We start from the raw sequence: 22,613 nt of genomic DNA, 5'->3' as shown, positions 1-22,613 counted from the left end.
TTGCTTCTTAGATTTTAATGCCATTGGCTAACACATTAATGTGTAGATCTTATCCAGAAAACTGGAAGGACTATAGTAGAGTAAGGCAATTGTCTCAAAGTTGGTTGATTTTTTACTCTGAAGAGTTCAAGAAATAATACATGACATCTCTCCACAATCCCACAGGTAAACACACACACACACCCTTTGCCTTCAAATCCAATCTACTCATTCCTTTTCCTGTTCTTTTTACTTTGAATCGAAACAGGTACTTGGTAGTTTGTTGGTGGTCGGCAGAGGAAGAGGCTGGAGTCAGTGGGTCACCTTCTGAACAGGGGCAACCAGTATGAATGACTCCAGGTTACACTTCAGCATCCTGCAGTCATATTTCCAACGATTTACCTTCGATGTCAATACATTTTACAAGTCCTTCCCTCTTTCTGGATAGAACAAACATTGAGTAACCATCCCTATTGATGCCACGCATTTCTATTCAATTTCAAAATAAAATGTGAACATGCAAGCATTCCCTCCCCAGCCCCGCCGCCGGGGACATCACTGGAATTATCCTGGCATTTATAGATTGTTCATTTGTACTATGGTTCTTTCAGACATTCATCACTTGCCTGTGATGATGTAGGGCCTGTGTTCAAACAAATTTGGGATTCCTTTTTCTCTTCCTACCAAACTGCATAATCCAATATAAGGTTTGTGCTTAGTGTGTCCATAATAATGAGGAACCTACCAAATATCATCTTGAAATAACACAGTTGTGGATAAGGACTCGCCATGGAAGTCCATCCACTGATCTGAAATCTTTGTGTAGCATTGTACATGTCACACCTGAGCCAGGGATGTGGGTGTCTTTTCATTGAGATGTGCTTTCCTGTGAAACATGCTCTTTCTTCTGCAGATGTGCCGTGGCCACCATATTTCAGCTCTTCACCTTCACACTTCACACCTACCACTGGTGTTAACCTCTGTTCTCATGATTTATATCTATTTTTTATTGTTCTGCCTGGACCCATGCCAGACCCTAGGATCGAACTTTCCAGTCGCACCAAACTCTTGGGTGAAGTGACGGAAATCAAATTGGGTAGAAAGACTTGTTCTCATAATGTGGGAAAGGAAATGGCTTCCCTGTCTCCATGGAGATGAATAAAGGGAAGTTATGTTCTGCATTGACAACCTAAATTTCAAACAAACCCAACAATATTTCTCAAGGTTAGTCTATTGAGAATTTGTGCTTTGTTTTTTTTTCCCAATCTTGCTTGTTTCAGTTTCACTCTGGAATGATATAAACACACGACAAAAGCTGCAAAACACAAGGTAATGACTATGTTCTTCCAAGTATGAAGTTAGTAATTAAAATGACTTTAAATATTAATTGGTACCCTGGAGAATTAGCACAGGGGTAGAGGTTTCACCGAAGAGTTAAGATGTCTGTGTTACATATCGACATGCCTGGCTTCAACTGCTGGTTCTGACTCTTAACTTTAGCTTCCTGCTAATGCAGATCTGCGGTGGGTAGTAGCAATATTTCACACAAGTGGGTCTCTGCTAGCCCGGGGGAGACAAAGACTGAGTTCCTTGCTCCATGTTTCAGCTCCACCTTGTTCCAGCATTACAGGCATTCAAAGGTTCTCTCTCTCCCTCTCAAAAAAGACACCTCTTACAGACCACAGCAATAAGGACCAGACATAGACATACCACGCTATAAATATTTTTGCTTAGCAACCATAGTTAAATTCCCAATTAATACTTTTAAAGAAATTACTGTAAAAAATAATTGGCATTTATTCAATTTTTCAGCCAGCATGCAGTTGTGCCATATACAGTGGTGATGAGTTTCATAATCAACCACGGATCATATTGAAAAATAGGGGCCAGTGTAAGATAGAATAAATTGCAGCTTTGAGGGATTGCTGAAATTAAAGACAGTGTGGAATAGCGCCGTGTCTTCTTGAGAGACCCAAGTTTGGGAAACCGCTGTCATTTCTTGGTGCTGTGTTCTTGGGCACATTACTTCATCTCTATTTTTCATTTTTTTTTTTCTGATCTGTAAGATGATGATGGGAATAATGACAAAGCCAAAACGTCTGTAGCGTTTGACGTAGGAAGTGCTCAGTAGGTGTCATCTGCTTTCCTCACCACTGCTTACTGACTGAACGCTCAAGGAGCCTAGCAGGTGATTACGAGTCATTGTCCAATGTTCAAAACTGTCATCTTGGCTGCTCTTTACAACTGGGTATCCACTGGCTCTTACAAGCCAGTGAGCGCTTCAAAAAATGCATTCAGTGTGTCAAATGAACTGTTTTTAATTTTATTTCATTTTAAATTTTAAAAAAATTCAAACCTACCATTGGCTTTAACAAATGGAAAAATTTTAGATGTATTTGGAACAGCCTCAGTTGTGAATACACCTTTCAGCTGTAGATTTTATGGAATAAAAATAGAGATCAAGTATTTCCAAAGTAATTTAACATCTCCATTGAGATGTGCTATAAATCTGAAATACCTACCATCCACAGAAAACTCAGCACAAAAATACAAAATATCTCATTGGTTTCTATACATGCTGGAATGATAATACTTGGGACAAAATAGCATATATTTTCAAAATTAATCTAGCTCATTTATTTTTACTTTTCAAAAATCGTAGCTAAAAGATTTCAAAAGTATACTTGACTTGTGTCATAATTCTCACTGCAGTCCTACAATATGCCAGTGGCTCATGATCTGAATAAATGAATTTTTGAATATGGTTACCCATTTCTTTAAATATCAAATGTAAATCTACTAGAAGATACCAACATTATCAGCCCCTGGAAAATAGTCTCACAAACATAACCGAAACACTAAAAACTTGTGTGCATGTGTGGAGAGTGTGTGTGTGTGTGATTGTTGTAGTTCGTGTCCTGCAAAATTCTTTTATTGAAAGTTTAATTCCCAATGCAACCATGTGAATGGGACTTTGTGGAAGTAATTGTATCAATTGTATCAGGCATGGAAATAGACTCTATAAAAATATTTATTTGGCCTCCTTTCTCTCTCTCTCTCTCTCTCTCTCTCTCTCTCTCTCTTTCTCTCTCTCTTTCTCTCTCTCTTTCCCATTCCTGCATACTCAACATGCATTTCTGCAATTTATTTCTATAGTCAACCATGGAATGATGCTTCAAAAAGGACCTGACTGGGCAGCAACACTTTCAAAACCAATTTTTCACACTTCAGAAAGTAGCAGAAATACCAATTTTTTGTTTACAAATTACTTAAGATATGGTGTTCTGTTATAGCAAAACACAATGAAGTAAGACTGTGTTCTTTCACTCACTGTGTTGTGTAACGGCACACTGAGAAGAGGATTCAAGACATGTTCGTAGACGTGGGCAAGTCACATGCCAAATTCGAATGAAGCTTTTCAGACCCAAGTGAGACAAAGGTTTGAAGCACTTTTTTGATGTATATAGCCTTGTCAAAAATAGGTTCTCTGGTCCATTAACAGGACCCTGTCCTTCAGAGAAACATCATGATACACTGCCCATTGCCTAGCTTCTTCACTGTGCTTTGGCCCCAAACTTTGGGAATAGTATTCACCTTCCGAGACTCTGCTGCTTAAGTGGTTTAAGATGCTTTCCACCGTGTTTAAAACAACACAGGTACTCAATGCACATTGCTTGCTCTTTTCAGAATTAAACAATGCTTTTCATATAAACTGTGTCTCATTAGCAGGTGTCTCCACGTGTGCCTCAGTTGTATGAGTACAAATGGGATCTTCAAACACACATACTACTGACCTTATGGAAAACATATCATAGACAAGTTACGCATAGATTTCCTTTCCTCTTTCATCATTCTACTCTTCGATAAAGGCACTAGAAGAGCTGATTTAGTTCGCAGATGTTAGATTCATCACAATTGATAAGAGAACTCAATCAGAACGTCACAAACCCAAAGCAAAAGGTTATTAGGGGTTGTTTTGACATGAACAAAGCAGATTCCTCATAGGCTATTTTGATGATGTAGTGGCCAGGAAGGTTCCAGATACTTTGAGATGCAAATTTGGCTCGTTTCAGACTTTTTTTTTAAAGATTTATTCAGTTTATTACAAAGTCAGATACACAGAGAGGAGGAGCGACAGAGAGAAAGATTTTCCGTCCCATGATTCACTCCCCAAGTGGTCGCAACAGCCGGTGCGTGCTGTGGCCTAGTGACTAAAGTCCTCGCCTTGAATGCCCCGGGATCCCATAGGGGAGCTAGTTCTAATACTGGCAGCTCCACTTCCCATCCAGCTCCCTGCTTGTGGCCTGGGAAAGCAGTCGAGGATGGCCCAATGCATTGGGACCCTGCGCCCGTGTGGGAGACCCGGAAGAGGTCCCAGGTTTTCAGACTTTTTTATAATTGTTGCTCACTGATTATTTTTAAAAAGTAAGCTCATCCATTTTCTTTATTTGATATTACAAAGATGACACTATGTACAGGTTTAGGTTTCCAGAATTCAGGTCTAAATGTGTCATATAAGCACTTTTAAAAACTATCTTTAATTTGAGAGAATCTCTGTCTAGAAATAAAGTATGCTTTAAGAATTCCTAAGCCCAGCGTGCCCAAGTCCTCGCCTTACAAGCACCTGGATCCCGTATGGGCACTGGTTCATGTGTTGGCTGCTCCTTGTTCCATTTAGTGCCCTGCTTGTGGTCTGGGAAAATAACAGAGGATGGCCCAAAGCCTCGAGACGCTGTACCGGTATGGGAGACCTGAAAGAAGTTCCTGGCTTCAGATCAGCTCTGCTTTGACTGTTGCGGCCACTTGGGGAGCGAACCAGTGAACAGAAGGCCTTTCTGTCTCAATTTCTGTCTGTAAATCCGACTTTCCTATAAAAATAAAATAAATCTTTAAAAAATTTCTCACATCATCTTATTTGTCCATGGGCAGGTATTCATTATCTACAAACAGTGTTTTAAACATATCCATTCTCTGAGATTAGCTTTTACAGGATTCTGACGCAGAAGTAGATAATATAGTCCCAAACACTACAGGCCCTTCAGTGGGGTGGTTCCCCCGTAAGCTATTCTTCGTGTGCATTCTTCCACTGCCTCACGTGAAGTAAATTTTCTGATTTGGATGCAACTTTCTCTGCACAATCAGAGACATTGGTAATGTAGTTCAAGCTGATCCTCTCTTGTGGCTAATAATATGCAGACCTGATGAGGATGGTTATCTGTTCTTGTAGACAAGCATTGATGTTTACAGGAGCTGAAAATAAAGGCCAGTTGGAGTCATGGCTGGCTGCTATCAAACTGAACCAATTCTTGGTGTACAACATCCATGTTACCAATACTTACACAATTGATTTGCTTGAGAACCCTAAACAAAAATCACTGAATCACTTTTTCCTTGGAAAACAAGGGCTTTATAGACATAAGTGATTTAAGTGATCTAAGTGAGGCACACGCCCTTCCAGACCCTTAGTACTGCCTCCTGCCCTCCACTTCACAGCCTAGACTTTGCTCCTCGATGTGAATCTACAGCTCCGTTCTGTCATTCCCTGTTCAGGCGCTGCCAGCTCCAACTGGCCAGTCTTGTTGGTTGGTACCAAGTATTGCCAACTAGTTTTATTATATGGAAACATGCCCATTGACGTTGGATGAAGGCTTGGCAAAATCATTTTCCTTCATGACCTAAAATATTTCTTAAACCTGAGTTCTCCGAGATAAAAAGTTATTGCAACAACCTATTAAATTTCCATAGTCTGTCAGTGGCCAGAAATGTTAACCTAAAAAAATACAAACAATAAATAAAATCATAAGGTAAAATCTCTCTTAAACTGATGTGAACATGTTGCGGCTTGTGGACCAAATCCAGAATATCACATGTGTTTGCAAGGCCTGCAAATGAAGAATAGTTTTTCTTCCTCCATGTTTGAAAGGGTTACATGTTAAATTACTGTAGAAATATCAATGATGTCTTCTTTTTTAAAAGGATTTATTCTATTTTTATTGGAAAGTCAAATATAAAGGTGGAAGAAGAGACAGAGAGGAAAATCTTTCATCTGTTGATTGACTCCCCAAGTGGCCACAACAGCCAGAGCTGCGCCAATCCAAAACCAGGGGCCATGAGCCTCTTCTGGATTTCCCACATGGGTGCAGGGTCCCAAGACCTTGGGCCTTCCTCGACTGCTTTTCCAGGTCACAAGCAGGAAGCTGGATGAAAAGCGGCACTGCCGGGAATGAAACCAGCAGCCATGTGGGATTCTGGTGCGTTCAAGGCAAAGATTTTAGCCACTAGGCTACCATGCCGGGCCCCCAATATTGTACTCTTCAGTTTGTTTGAAAAGGTTTTTGGACCTCAACCTTATACTGTTGAAAGCATAATCTATCATAAATCTTTATTTTCAAAATTAAAATTAGTAACATTCCATGTGATAGTGTTTATTCTTCAAAAGCTTGGAGAAATAAAAACAGTTTCTAAAAGCTGGTCTGTACATTATCTGAAAAAGTCTGTATTTGGTAAGCATCTGACACAGAATGAAAATAACTTTAAATGTGAACCCTTAAATATCCAGGGAAAGTAATGTATTTTATGTTTTCTGACTATAGAGTGTAATCTGGTACTAATGCCCAAAACACTGGTATTTAATCAAGTTTTCCTATTAATTTCTCTCCATTCTTTGCATGGCTCGTATGTACATGTCTGCTTTGCATTTCAGCATGTAGCATAATTGATGAGTTTTATTCTTTCAATATTTTCAGGCAGTAGAAACAATAGCCTTAAAATGAGTTTCACAGAGGTGAATTGCCCCGGGCTTCATGATATAGGTGTTTGGAACTTTCTAATGTAACAATGAAGCAAGACCAAAGACCCAATAACAAACAGCTGAGTGGATCAATAACCCCTGTGTTTTCAGTCCATGCTTTTCTAAAGTAGTGCATGGAAAAAAAGACTCTCTATTTATATCTGGAACTTAATGAAGTGAAATTATCAGAGCCGACAGGCGCTAGTGCTGTAATTCGGAGACAGGGCTTGGCTTAGAGGGATTTGCAGGCTGTTTTTATTCCAATTTTTAATTTTTTTTTAGTGAAACCTAATCCCCTAATCAACCCCAATTTACAAATTTGCTGATTTTTTTTTCCATCATGATTCTTCAAGGAGTGTTGTTGGAGGCATGGAACAATTATTTGATTAAATAATTATTCACTGCGCTGTGCCTTAGTCTATTCTAAGCAAGTGGGTAAGTGGCCAAAACACAGATAAACTTAAAAGTGTAGAGCTGGGGGCTTCTGCAACCATTCATAACTGTTCTCTTTCCCATATGTTGGTGTGTGCTGGTATACGGGTACGTGTGTGTTTTTAACTTGATTCACCCTGCAAATCTTTGCTCACACTAGCTCTCCTTTCCAGTCTTAAGGGATTAATATTCTGCTAAATGAAGTGTCGCAAATTTGAATTTTATTGGGAGCTAAATGGAATACCAAATGCTTATACTTATAATCATAGTGGAATTTTGTTCTATTGTTGGCTATTCTCATTCCCGGCACAAACAAATATGTCAATGAAATCATCTTCCATGTGTGAAAGCATTGAGCCTTGAATATACAGATATTCCTTAGGTATCATTTAAAATCATGAATGCCCAAAAGCTCAATGGCCTTTTCGTCCAAGCTTAGCTTTCCCATCTAATCCCGACCTAGTTCTCAATAAAGGGAGGTGATTAGAATAGATTGAACACACGGAAAGGTAATATGTGAATACTAAAAATCTCCTTGCCACTGTTTTCTAGACTCATCAGTTGTCTTGAGGAATCCTGATGAATCTGAGAGAGACTTCTGTAAGAAACATGAAGAAAACTCAGGATTGCATAATCCGCCCCCACCAAATGAACCACAATCCAAAATGTTTCAGGCTAGTAAACTAGCTCTAGAATCAGAAATCCAGTCCTAGATTTTTTCAGTCTCGTGTTTTTAACCACTTGCTAAATATTTACAGAGTATCTGCCAAATTCAGATGGCACACTGAATTAGCCAAGAAACTTAAAAATGAAATGTAATTAAACAGAGTCCTGTTCTAAATGTCTAATTGTGGCAGAAAGTGATGAAAACAGAAATTTAAATGAATTGAATAACAAATCTCTCTCTTCAGCAGTGTCATTTCATACCAATGAAGGTTGTTTTAGCATTGGAATGTCATGGAAAATTCTCTTGAATGTGATCCTTCTCTGCAGAATATGTGGATATATTGAATAGGAAGAGGCTGAAGGCAGCAGAGCAATTAGTGGGATCCCAGAATTCAATTAACAAAGAGGAGAAAAACCTAGGAAAATGACAGAAGATTCAGTGAGAGTAAGGAGGCAGGAAATGGAATCTATGTGCCACATATTTCAGGAAATGAATAAAATGAAGATTAGGAAATGGTTTTTGTAGAATGTGGTGGGTATGAAATGTTCTTTTTTCTTGAATTGTCCGCTGACTTTCCATCAAATGACTTATAGAGAGTTAGGGTATTCCCTTCATTTTCATTTGATCATTTATACTAGGAAATTGAATAAAGCATAGTGATAGAGTATAGTTTTAGAACCAGATCCATCTAGTTTTTAACCCAGCACAGTTATTTCTCAGTTGTGTTCCTTTGGCTATCAGTTTTTTTTTTTTTTTATTAAACACTGTGATGAACACTACACCCAGAATATAATTGCTATTCAAGAATGAAGTTGCTCATAATTATCATTTTAGTTGCTTAGGTTGAGTATAACTGGGGCCGAATGACTAGGCAGTAGCAGATCCTCTATATGAGGGGGTGCTGTTGCTCCAATTACCCCCTGCTGCCTCCTAGAATCCAGTCTGGAATCAAATACTTTAGGACATGGCAATGTGAACTAACTGCTAGGTTGAATGCCCACTCCCAAATACAATTTCTATAAGCAAGCCATAGATTTTCCTGATTCTGTACTTTGCTGTCCTTATAACAGGAATTTTCTTGTTATGTAGAAATCCTCTCTGTTGGCAAGATTTGCCAAATGAAAATAAGACAATTAGCTTAATTTGAATTTCAGATACACAGAGAATAATTTTAGCATGTATACCACCTAAATATTGCATGGGGCATACCAAGGACAGTGTTTGATATTTTTATGTGAAACTCAAAATGAACTGATCAGCCTATGTTTTCTTCTTACTGAATTTGGCAACCCTAGCAAATGCATTCCTCTTCGTCTTTAACCTTCAGTTGTATCTAGTGCTAGGTTTTTCCAAAGGTTTTAGATTTTCATTTTCACACAAGGTACTCATTGTAATTTATACTTTTTTTTTCCTTTATTACAGAATATCTTATAAGAAAGAAGGCAATGTGCTGGGTTTCACCAAATAGCCAAAACTTAAAGTAATCCACTATAAGGTAATAAATAGCTCAGCAAAAACAGGAGTATGGAGAGGAGCCTGGCAGAGACAGAGCTACCTTCCAGAAATTTCAAGCAGAATTGGGCTGCTATTTGAACCTTGGTATGTAACAAATGTAATAAGGCTTTACGCTGCATTCTTTTCCTCTGTAGAACTTTACTTAGCAAAGAGTGAACACACACACACAGTTCATATACATCATTGATAAACGCACTGCTCTATTCAAGTTGAGTTTGATCCACCCCTTACCTTCTAGATAATTAAAAAGCACATCACTTGATTCATTTACATGGCAGGCAGACAATCATAGTTGATAAAAATGGTTCCAACAACAGAATATCGATTCTCAATTGGAGGCAGCTGCACTCCCCTCCTCCAGGGACACCCCGCAGTGTCTGGAGGTATTCTCAGCTGTCATCAGAGTCTTACTTGCCTCTAGTGGATGGGGAGGATGAGGACACCAAATCTTACAAAGCCCTGGACAGACAGCAAAAATATCCAAGGAGGAATTTGCTCCAAAATAGCCAGCCTTCCGACAGCTGAGTAATCATGCTCTAAAGTAATGCAGTCCAAATTAGGAACACTTCTTCCTCAGGGCCAACACAATCTTCCAAATAACTGTACAATTAGGTTGAAGCTCATAGGGACTACATGAAGAAATGCAGTATTGCTCAACATTGACCAATGAACGGAACAAAATGTTAAGGATCTGTAAGCCATGGTTGTTATAGAAACCAATGGGCACTAGCATGGAGTGTGTCATGGACTGGGACTGTTGTGGACTTTGATTGTTGAGCTATCAAACTCCAGACATTGAAACACTGCAACCAAGGTTGGGGGTGAAGAGTTTTGATATTGGGAGCAAGTTGTAGCAAAGATCAGTTCCTCATGACATCTTTTGTTTCTATGTTTTGTGAAATATTTGGACAACCCCTGATGACATTTTACTCCAACAGAATCATATAACCAAAATGAGCCTCTAAGTGATAGGTTACCCTAACAATGATTCTTTCTGAAATGACTTGTCTCCGCTCTTCATTTTACCTTGTGACTGAAGCAACAGTCGATGTGAGGCATTTTTTGGTGCTGACGTCACAACTTCACTGCCTCACCACTTACAATCCTTCCACTTCATGCTGCAACCAAGCCATAGAAGTCACTATTTGCCTTAGGCAACCTGGCTGCATTTTACATACTGAACTGATTCAGAAAATGGGATAGAACAAATGTATAAGCTGAGAACCTACCTTAAATTCTGTGATTCGAAGTTCGGAATTAAACCTAGATATTTTGGTATTGGGGTTTATTTCACTTTGCCAAAACATGGCCTTCTGTTTTAAGGGGTGGGAGGAGGTTTTAAAAAGCTTATTAAAAAGTCTCAAAACGCTTCTTCAACATCAAATAGCTCCTAGAAAAATATTTTGATGAGTTAAGTGTAAATGAATCAGAAACATATGGATTACATTTCCTTGAGACTACACATGGGTTTCAAAATTAAGGGGAAAAGTGCTCAGGGCAAAATGCATTTTGGATTTTATTGAACCCAAAATATTTAAGAAATAACTCAAGACATTCGAAGAACCCAAATTCTGCCAGGCTTCCCAATCCCTTGTGAAAAGCAAATTAGATTTTAAAATTCCTTTCACTTTAATGATCTATGGTTTTATGTGAAGTTTGGATGAAAACTTCTTTTCTATATATGGCTTTTATCCTGGATACTTTCACTTACAACCTTGGCAAAAAGTTGAACCTCAAGTATACTTTAGGCAGGCTAACTTGGCTGGATGATTCAGCTCTATATGGTGACAAGAACAATTGATACACAGTCACCGAATAAAAGGATTAATCAGAGTTCCAGTTAGTTTTATAGGAAGGGGAATTGGCAGTGTTTATAGTTTTCCACTTTCGATGGGGTTTTGAACTCTTCTAGTGAGTATTGATGAAAATATCTACAATGAATCTCATTCTCTCTATGCTTTGAGAGGGCTTGTTTCTAGGGTCTATGCTTCAGAAATATGTTTAAAATACTCCATATATATGTATGTATATATATGTATATATAAAGCTTTGAAAAACAGTGGAAAAATGAAGTCTTCCTTCATGAGTACTCTATCTTGCCACTAAAAGATCAAATTGTAAATAGTGGCACAGTGAATCAGTACATAAGGTTTTTTTTAAATCTCTATCTGCCTCTCAAACAAGTGAATAATAAATGATTTTAGTGAACATAGACAAACCCCTTTATTATTACAAAAATATTTTCAATGTCTATGTATGGGTATCAGATTTTCTTAGCTTTTTCTAATATTCTCTTGTGTTATAGACAATATTGCAAATGCCATTTGGCTGCATGGTCACTTCTAAGTGGACAAGGACATTAACCTTACTGTGATGAAGACATTTGAGTGCTTTCTTTTTAAATGGGGTGATTTCTTGATATTCCCACGTAACCAAAGCAAAGCACAAGAGAAATGCATTGGTCTTCAAGCTCCCAAATCCTCCTACAAAGAGAGAAAACATTTGTATATAAGTTTGACAGTTGGAGCCCAGGACATAGCCTAGCTATTGAAGTCCTTGCCTTGAACGCACCAGAGTCCCATATGGGTGCGGGTTCTAATCTTGACAGCCCTGCTTCCCATTCAGTTCCTTGCTTGTGACCTGGGAAAGCAGTCGACCACGGCCCAAAGCTTTGGGACCCTGCACCTGGGTGGGAGACCCAGAAAAGATTCCAGGTTCCTGGCTTCTAATTGGCTCAGCTTTGGTTATTGTGGGAGTGAATCATTGAACAGAAGATCTTCCTCTTTGTCTCTTTTCCTCGCTGCATATCTGACTTTCCAATAAAAATAAGTAAACTAAAATCTAAAAGAAAAAAGTTTGACAATTATAATCCATATTCCATGGGACCATTGACCTCCTACATACATGGTCTCAGGAACAACAGGAGGGAATATTTGGTGTCCCTTAGCTTTTCCTCATTTTGTTGAAGTCTTCTATTAATTTACGACTTTGACGGGAGCCCAGGTAATTATGCCAGTCTCTAAGTCCTACTGTAGGTTGGACGTCTGCATCTCTCTGAACACACACACAATTTAGTGCCACTGCAGCACTTCTAAAAACAAATAAAAGATTTGTGAACTAGTCAGTAAGCATCCAACGCAATTAAACTGCATTTGTTTCTTTTTTGGCATTCTCACACAATCGAGGCCTTGTAAGAGGTAGGCACGCCTCAAACCAGGCTGTGTTTTCTTTAGAAGAAAGTGTGCCAAAATCCTGCTACCCTATGTTAGCTGAAGTCTCAACTACGAGACGATGGAGAGTTGAGCATATGCATGTATGCACACATGCCTACACACACACACACACACACACACACACACACAACCTTGCTGCTGCCTCAAAACCATGACACGCACATGTTAGCAGGAACAACTGCAAATGTTTTAACATGAGGAAGTAAGGATACAACTTCCTGGAAATATGTTGCTGCCCCAAATCACAAACAATCCCCACTTTATTCAAGATAAAGGCAAGCAGAAACTCATTTGCAAGCATCTGTGTGATTAGCTAGAGTAAAATCCGAGAAAATACAATAGAAATCATTTTTGAAAAAACTGATTGTTTTTCTAATTCTCAATGCAATTGTGGCACTTACTTTGAGGCACCTAGATCTTACCAGTTTTAATGATCAAATTCATCTCTCTCTCTTTTTCTGACTGAAAGAGCTTAAAAGCTTTACTTATTAGAACCGAATACCAGTATTTGCCCAATTTAGCCTTCTTCTGTGCTGGCCTCTGTCCTGAATTCCTTGTAGTCTCCCCTAAACTGCTCTCTCACACTGATGTGGACTTTATGTACAGAGTCAGAGTCCTTCTAGCAAAATCATTTGTCAGGGAAATAAAACGTGGCCTATGTGGGGTCCAAATAGAACCATTCATTGCTGAGCCTGACACTTTAATTCATTGTTACAAGTCCCTTTAACTTCTTAGTGATTCCATTTTCTGATCTGTATTATACAATATGGATTGGCGAGCTGTCTTCTAATACGGTCTATGAAGAAATGCCATCTGTTGTGTACTTCCTTGAATATTAACATTAATTGAGCATTATATGTAAGGTAACTAAATACATAGTGTGCCTTTATTGTTCACATATCCTACAAAATGTGTATTATTATAATATTATTAATGATGATGAACCTGAGGATTAGGAAGTTCTACTCATTTGTCTCTAGGAGCTGAAGTCACTCTGACAATGAGACACCTGTGCCCATCTGTTTATTACAACACTATTCCCGACAGCCAAGGTATCAGGTCCACCTCCATACTCACTATAGATAAGTAGATACAGAAAAGTGATCTACATACAAAAAGGATACTATGTGGCATCAAAACTATGGAAATCCTGGTATTTGTACTAATCTTGGAAGACTGCAGATCATTAAGCTAAACAAAGTAACCAAGATATGCAAAAAGATATATTGGGTGCTATTTTTATATGTGGAACTTGATAATTTATAATAGTCTATAACATAGTATGATATCTTTAAAGGAATTAACTGTATATTTAAAAATAGAGAAGATTTTCAGTGTTTCCAACACAAAGAAATGGTATCTATCGGACTCAATAAATTTTCCAATCACCCTGATATGATCATTACACATAACGTATGTGCCAATATTACACAGTTCCCCATTAATAGGTATAAATCTTGTGTGTCAATTAAAATATGTATTTTTTAAAAAGAGCTTCAAAGATAGAAATCAACCTAGAAGGTACTTTCAATATGGATTTATGCTTCATGTTATCTGTAGCATTTGGGTCACATTTGGCAACTCAATACTTCTAAAGAACTTTGCATCTATTTTGTTGCAGGATATGCAGTCCCATGTGAGATCTCTCCCATGTCCCAGTGCACTGAGTTCTGTCTTGCTGGAATCTGTGTTTAGGACAAATTCACACTGATGATACAAAGCCTTGATTTCATCACTCATCAACTTATGATACTGGGCAAGTGAATTTAACTCACAGAATAAAAATTTACTCTCTGCTGAAAGAACACCAATAATTTCCATTGAATAATAACTGGATTGAAAAATTAAAATGTGTCATATATGTGGGCATAGTGCTTGGCCCATGTATTGAAGATGGCTCATTTCCTCGTCAACTTCTTAAAGAAAGCTTTCTAAAAATATCTTAGCTGATATTATGTCAAGCTGTAAAATAGAAACATTAAATTTGCCAGTTTCTCAGTTTTTGGATACAAATATGTAAGTAAGAAAAAACTCAGAGGAAAAGCTTCAAATATGAAAAAAACACAGTTAAAAAACTTTCTTTGTGAACATGCCATATCTGTATTCTAACCCTCTTATTTTTTTCTCTGTATCACTTTATCTACCTATCAGGAATCCTTCCACCTTTACCATCTATTGGCCTGCATAACTAAATATATCTACCTACCTATTTAAGTGTGTCAATTGAGAAATAGCTCTTCACCTAGAATTGTGGTCATGTTGTCATGCAATAAGACAAACGCATTTGAGTGACTTTTCCGTCCTTAGGACAGATGTTATGGTTGACACTCAGCCTGACTACACAAAACTTTGCTTAGGGGAACACAGTTATAGCAATGTATGTATCCTGATTTTAAAATCTGAATGACAGTTTTCAGTACAATGAGTTTCCCTTGATCATTTTTGTTGAGTTTTTTAAAAGAAAACATAAGTTACCAAATAAATATGCCAATGGAACAATTGTGTTTCTAAGCTGTCTCCATCCCTGGGGAAGCCAACCGTTGATTTTATGAATGTGGCATCAGAAATGTTTTAACTGGGAAACTATTGCCCAAGAGCAAAGGCAATCTTAAAACATAACAGCTCCTCTAAAGATGTTTTTATTTTGACCACTGGAATTTTCTGTGAATGTTTGTCTTAACCCATTCAGGGATAAATGAGAGGTAGCAGGATTACCCTCATAGAATAGTTATATTGAGGAAGAGATCTGAGACAATAGGGAAAAGTTTATTAATGGATACAAAGTTATAGTTACATAAGAATAGAAAGTTCTGGGTTCTGTCTACAGCAGGGTGACTATAGACAATGCAAATATATGGCAAATTCCTCCCTAAAAAAGATAAGAAGATCTTGTAGGTTTTACTGCAAAAAGATATTGATTGTTAGAAAGAATAATTATAATTACCCTAACTAAAGATTATACAGTCTAAGCGTGTACAGAAATGTCAAATTGTTCTCCATAGATATGTTGAATTTTATGTCTATTTTTAAAATAAAAACTGTTAAACAATTGAGAAAAATCATACAATTTCTTGGATTCTTTTCCCCACTACTTTAATTTAGACTCTTTAAAAGTTGTTTTGATTTTATCTATACTCACTGCACTTGGCCTCACACCCTATCTATATAAAGCTAACATGTGTTCCCAATGACAAGTCTTTTTAAAGTCATGTCTCCAACTCTTCAAGAAGGATAAACTCAGAAACAGCACAGTGAATAATGTTGCCTCTCTCTCTCTCTCTCTCTTTTAAATAGTTATTTATTTTTATTAGAAAGGCAGATATTCAGAGACAGAAGGAGATACAGAAAGATCTTCCATCCACTGGTTCGCTTGCCGAGTGGCCACAATGGCTGGGAGATAAGCAGATCCGAAGTCAGGAGCCAGGAGCGTCTTCCAGGTCTCCCACATGGGTGCAGGGTCCCAAGGCTTTGGGCCATCCTCGACTGCTTTCCCAGGCTACAGGCAGGAGCTGGAAGGGAAGTGGAGCAGCCAGGACTTGAATCTGCGCTCATATGGGACTGCAGCATATGCAAGGCAAGGACTTTAACCACTAGGCTACCACGCCAGTCCTGAATTTTCTCTTTTTAACCAATATATTCCTAATTAATTTATTGCAATGACAATGCCTTCTATTAGGCTTTAAAAGTGAAAGTATTTTAATTTAAAAATAAAGGAATGTAATAATGGTACGGGAAATAGTAACTAAAAGCAGCTACAGGAACAAAGTAAAAGAAAAGGAATGACAACAGAATTTTGATCACCCATTAGCTGTATTTACAATGTAAAGTACTAGGAAAAGTATGCTAATAAAACAAAGCAGATGCCAGACCTCATGAAATCCGTAGAGGAACGTATAATAGTAGAACTAATTAAAAAATAGCAGCTTATTTTCTTTACAATATCTTAAAAGGAAACCAAGAAATAACTTTTTGAATATAAACCCCAAACATGCCTTTTACTCAAGCTAAGAATACACACAATTCAGGGTTCTTTTTGTTAGAGAAAAGATGATAAGCCTCCTAGCACTGAAAGAAATCTGGGGAGTAAGTCCCTGGAAATCTCAGGTCCAGCAGAAAACTGAACTTAAAAACGTGCAGTGAGTATTCTCTAAAGCAGCAACTATTTAGACACGCAATCCCTTAATTAACCTGGATCCCTCATTCAAGCACGGCAGGTCAAAACCAACTTTTTCAAGTCCATAGGGAAAAACCTTCCATGTTTCTCTCGTGTATTTGGATGTGTGTAATTAGGTTACTCCTATGCCAACAAAAACCCATGAAGGCTTTCTCTAGACAAGTTTAGATTGTTCCAGCTCCAAAAATAGAGTCAGAACGTGCTGGTGCAACATCATCAACAGCACTAGATGGGAAATACCACCAAGGCATTTAAGAGAAATGTTACTGCTCTCCACTAAGGTAAATATCCGGGATAAAAAGAAATGGAGTCAGTGGAACAAAAGTGAATTCAATTAATATAGTAACTGCAATAGATTTTGCGTTAAATATTTATTTACTAGCATATATTGATTTTCTTGGAAGCTTGTATTTCAATTGCACCTGTATTCAGAAGAACTATTGATATAAAGCATGTCACTAACTACTGTGTAAGTTTCCATTTGGTTTATCTACCTATTACATAAACTCAGAAATAATGGTAATTTAAACAGGATAAAAGTCCTCTCCCTCCCTTCTCTCTCTCTCTCTCTCTCTCTCTCTCTCTTTCTCTCTCTCTCTCTCTCTCTCACACACACACACACACACACACACACACACCCCGGATGATTGGCCCCTAAACTTAGCATCCTTGTGGAGAACTCTACAAGGCTATTAGAGACACACTTTCCTATCTGTTGGCAGATTGATGGGATCTTGTGTGATTCCATACCACATGCTCTTCTGCTCGTCTCCAATGGAGCAGTTGTGCAAAATCATCTGTCTCTTTCCAAACTGGTCCTAAGGATGTTAATATAAGTCGTAGACTAAAACACAGCAGAAGAAATGCTAAGTTCCAAAGTCAGGGCATCCAAGATGTTGAGGTTTTGTCTAGTTATCTCATGATGTTTCTACTCAGAATCTCACACCCATACAATGAGAAGCTCAAGCACATGGAAAGAATATCTATAGGTATTGTGGTTAACTCCCCTTGCTGAACTTAGCTTTGAACTGTCCTGTTGCACTGGACTTTTAAATATATATGCTTCCAGGTAATCCCAATGCTCAGGCATGCAGACACTATTGTACCTTGTATGCTCCAGACACTACAGGACCTTATAGAACTGAGTCAAGCCATCCCATTATGTTCAGTAGAAATTCTAGACATCTAGAGCCATCAAACACCATAAGATAGATACCATTTTACATGCTAAACCGTTTTAATTTTTTTTTAATTTTTTTTTATTTGATGGTGATTACAGAATTGACCAGGGTGGGAAGGATCGAGGATCAGGGAAAAGTGGGTGAAATCATTGTTTCCTAATTTTCTGTTTCTTCTTGTCTCTGGGGTAAGTGGGGAGATAAAGGGGGAAGCCACACGTAGCCTCCCAAGTGTTCTAGTAACCAGGTGTGGGGAATCGCCACCCAATATCCACCCAGAGTCCCACTCTAGTGCATGTTCTGAAGGTTCTGATCAAGTGGCTTAGATAGTTCTGAAATGTTTTTTTTAAAAGATTTTTTTTAAAGATTTATTGTTATTGGAAAGCCGGATATACAGAGAGGAGGAGAGACAGAGAGGAAGATCTTCCATCTGATGATTCACTCCCCAAGTGAGCTGCAACGGGCCGGTGTGTGCCTATCTGATGCCGGGAACCAGGAACCTCTTCCAGGTCTCCCACACGGGTGCAGGGTACCAAAGCTTTGGGCCGTCCTTGACTGCTTTCCCAGGCCACAAGCAGGGAGCTGGATGGGAAGTGGAGCTGCCGGGATCAGAACCGGTGCCCATATGTGATCCCGGGGCGTTCAAGGCGAGGACTTTAGCCGCTAGGCTACGCCGCCGGGCCCCAAGTTCTGAAATGTTGATACATGACTTCTCTTGTATAGAGGATTATTATAATGTTTCATCAGAAGTATACTCAGAATGTCGGTGAACTCTTGTGCTGAAGATTCAGAAACTGTATCTACATTGCAAGTATAAAGTGGGAGACACAGAAGAAAGATATGATCACTGTAACTGAAGGCAAGATGGTGTGTATATTTCCTTGACAAAAGCCTAGTGATCTGGTGGTGGGCATCTGGAGCAATGTTTAAGATGCCACTTGGAAAACCTGCATACCTTACTAGAGTGCGTAGGTGAAGTCCCAGCTATTTGACTTCTGTTCTCATTCATTGGTACACAGCCTTAGTACAACAAAGGATGGCTCAGTTACTTCAGGCCCAGTCATCTGGTGGGAGACTATAGGCAAGCTGTATTAAAATGAATAGTTACAGGTGAGACAGAGGGAAAACATTCGAAAATAAATATTCTCTAGAAAATATTAATATATAAATATTCTCTAGAAAATATTAATATAATAATTCTTAGCTGATTCTATGTTAAGACAATTAAATGGGCACTTGCTTTTTTAATTAAAAGGGAGTTTTATGAAAATCCTTTTTTTTTTTGGTAGGCAGAATGACAGTGTGAGCAGGAGACATGGAAAGAGAAAATTTCAATTCATTAGTTCACATCCCAAGGAGCTACCAAGGCCAAACACAGCCCAGGCCAGGAGTCAGGTCCCATCAGCCTGTGAACAGGTACCCCAATATGGTAGCTTAGTTCACTGTGCCATGATTACATGTTGGTCCCTTCAGATTCCATTTATAGAAGCAGAACACACCAGTCAAGAGTTGATATTCTGATGGGGATAATCACATTGCAACCAGTGGCTTACCCTTCTTTGCCACAACACTGGCCCTAACAGTTTCCCTGCATAATTGCTACATCATCAGTTTAAATGTTTAATGCCTACATCTTCTTTTGAAAGAGGAGAAAGCCATACATCTGTATGCTTCTTTTGATGACTCCAGCTAATGCGAGAAGTATGAGTAATGCTGGGCCGGTTCAACCGGGAGCCGGGATCTCACTCCAGTGGGACTGATGGTTTCCTCTGCAATCACAGCACAAGTTGATTCACAGAAAGCAGAACATGTTTTCAAGGGTTAGCAGTCTCTTCTTTGAATACTGGTACCTTATCAAATGTAGCAAAACAAAACAAAACAAAAAACTACAGGAACTTCGAAGGGACTGATGGGTTTTAATTTGATCCTTTCAAGTGAAGGATTCTGTTAAACAACATTGCATTGCACTGTGGGGACATTTTCACTCCATTTTGTAGCACAGGCCTCTGAGCAATCTAAAAAGCAGTTATTGTAATACCTCGATGGTAAAAAAATGTTTATTAAAAGTAAATAGAGGTTAAAAATGATAACCATGGTTTATCTGTACAAATTTGTACTAAGCACTTGAGCCAGCACTTTCATTTCTTCTTCACAGGACTCTGTGTCCTCCTTGCTACTTTTAAAATAGTTTAATCAGAGAGAAAATGGAAATTAAATAGCAGAGCCAGCCAGGGTCTTGTATAGGTAGGATTCAAACTCAGGCCATTAGGCAGATGGCAAAACAAATGGAGATGATGTGAATTCTGAGTTTGTAGGTCTGTTTTTCAGTCTTAAAACCAATGTCTTTCAAGTTGGATTCATTCATCATACCACGTTTATGGTTTTTGTTATAGATTCTGCTACAATACCAGCATCCCAAACATGAGCAATCTACACAGACTGAGCAAGAACAGAAGGTAACAGACAAGACATGAGGATGTGGGTGGATGCGTTCCTGGGGCTGAATCCCCTTGTTAGTTTTGTTGTGTTGTTTTGTTTTGTTTCCCATTTTTCAAAAGATATTGCCTGAATAGAACACTGTGGCTGTGACTTAGAGGCAGCCTTGCTTGAGTGTGCTTTGGGAGAGAGCCTAATACCTCATATTTGTAAAAAGTAAAAAAAAAAAAAAAACAAACTACACACGCGCTCACACGCTCACATATAGACTCAAGCCAAGAATATCAAGCAGTTCACGGTTGTTAAAAAAAAAAAAAGCCAGGGAAAGCTGAGTTGCACTCTGTGTCACTTCGCTTTCAATCACACTGACCACCCTCCCGCCACAAAATCTTCTTTAATGAAGCACGCGGTGTCTAAGTGGAATGCCATCGCGCTGCCCTAAATTTGGATCCTGCGTCAAGTTCTCTTTCATGGTCACTGTTCTCCACTTTGCCTATCTCAGGCCCCGGGGCCACAGAGTGGACCCGTATCCACAGAGAGCCGGAGGGAAATGGGTTAACTTGAACGGTTTGGAATCAGGCCTCTCTTAACTGGGGAATTGGCAGTTAGCAGTTTGGAACGCTGCCTCAAATGTCTGCCTGAACGTTTTTTATTATCCTCTTTGCCCAAAGGTGGCTTTTAGACACCCACAGCAGCTCTGATTGGGATTCAAGAGACGGGAAGCAGAAAGCTGTCTACCCCTTCAGCAATGGCTGTGGAACCCCTTGGAGGAACCTCCCAACCTGAGGGTAGAGGTACCCTCCCCTATCCTCCCATAGTAAACTGTGGACTGACCAGGGGAGTTACAAAATCAGTGGGGCTTTTGGGAAGTGGATGGGGTTGTCGGGGGAGGAGAGGAGGGGCAGTGGGGAGAATGCAGTGGACAGGAGGAGGGAGGGGCGTGAGGCAGGGTGGTGAGAGAGGCAAGCCCGGAGACTTAAAATAGATTTGAAATACGAAAAGGAAGAAAAGGAAAAGCTGAGAACAGAAAAAGGGTGATGACGTGGGGACAAGAGAAGTAAAACACCAAACAACAAGAAGTGCAGAAAGCAAGAGAGGTGAACAGGGAGAATAAAGGCCCAGGAGTGGGGCCAAGGGCAGGCGGCGTCCTCCTGCACTGACCACCAGCTCCTGTTGTGCCGTTGCTGTCCACAGCTGGGCCGGGCTGGGCCTGAGCTCCCGCCTTGGTGGAAGGTGTTCATCGCTTCATCCTAACCCTGTGCTGGCAGGAGTCCTGCAGCCTTTGACAGAGGCTGCAGGTGCCTGTAGCCTCCATGGCAGCCCCCAAGAACCTCAAAAGAGGCTATTCAAGAGCTCACAATCTTGTTTAAGAACCAGTCCTAAAAAGGTTTACTTAGACATGGGAACCAAGGTTCTACACGACCAAAATGCACCTCAGATCAGGGGGTTCTAGGGTATTTAATGTTTATTTCATAAGGTCAATAAAAGTTTCACGGATTTCGCTGCATATAAAGCGCCTGCTTCTCATGTATTGTCTCTGATCGTACGCACTGCCACATTGTACACGGAATGGCAAATACAATTCACATTTCCATTGACCGAAGAGAAACAATGTGACCCACAGACCACATTCTAGTGGTAAAAATGCACTTTAACACAATTCTGCCATATAGACTCACTCCCCTGGCCCCTGGTACAAGTTGTCTAAGGCATTTAAAGGTACATTTACAATAAATCATCATCTTTAAAATCAGTCTATCAACTATTATACATGTGAGTATATATACATATATATACACACATCTATATATACACATACATAGGCATATATATATATATATATATAACTAGAGGCTGATTTACTTTGATTTCTTAATTGCAAAAATGAGAAAAACAAAGTTCTGGCATGTGGAAAGATCTCCACAACCTCAGCTAACGCAAGGGTTGGTATTGATAAGCCTGCCTAAGTTTCAGATAAGAACTAGTGTGTTGGGCGAGAAACATTGTTTCTCTTCTTTGGTCAGTGGAAGTGTGAATGGTATTTGCCATTCCGTGTAGAAATGTTGCTCTAGGACTACGATGATGTCCACAGTCTAATAACCACAGACTCAATGGGACATAATCAGCAGGTGTTCACAGCTCATGAGTCTGGCACAGTGGCCTGGGTGCCTCTGTTTTGTTGGACAGGACTTGTATATTTGGAACATGA

The sequence above is a fragment of the Ochotona princeps genome, chromosome 17 (genome assembly GCF_030435755.1).
Source record: "Ochotona princeps isolate mOchPri1 chromosome 17, mOchPri1.hap1, whole genome shotgun sequence".
Taxonomy (NCBI): domain Eukaryota; kingdom Metazoa; phylum Chordata; class Mammalia; order Lagomorpha; family Ochotonidae; genus Ochotona; species Ochotona princeps.
This window is presented reverse-complemented; position numbering follows the sequence as displayed.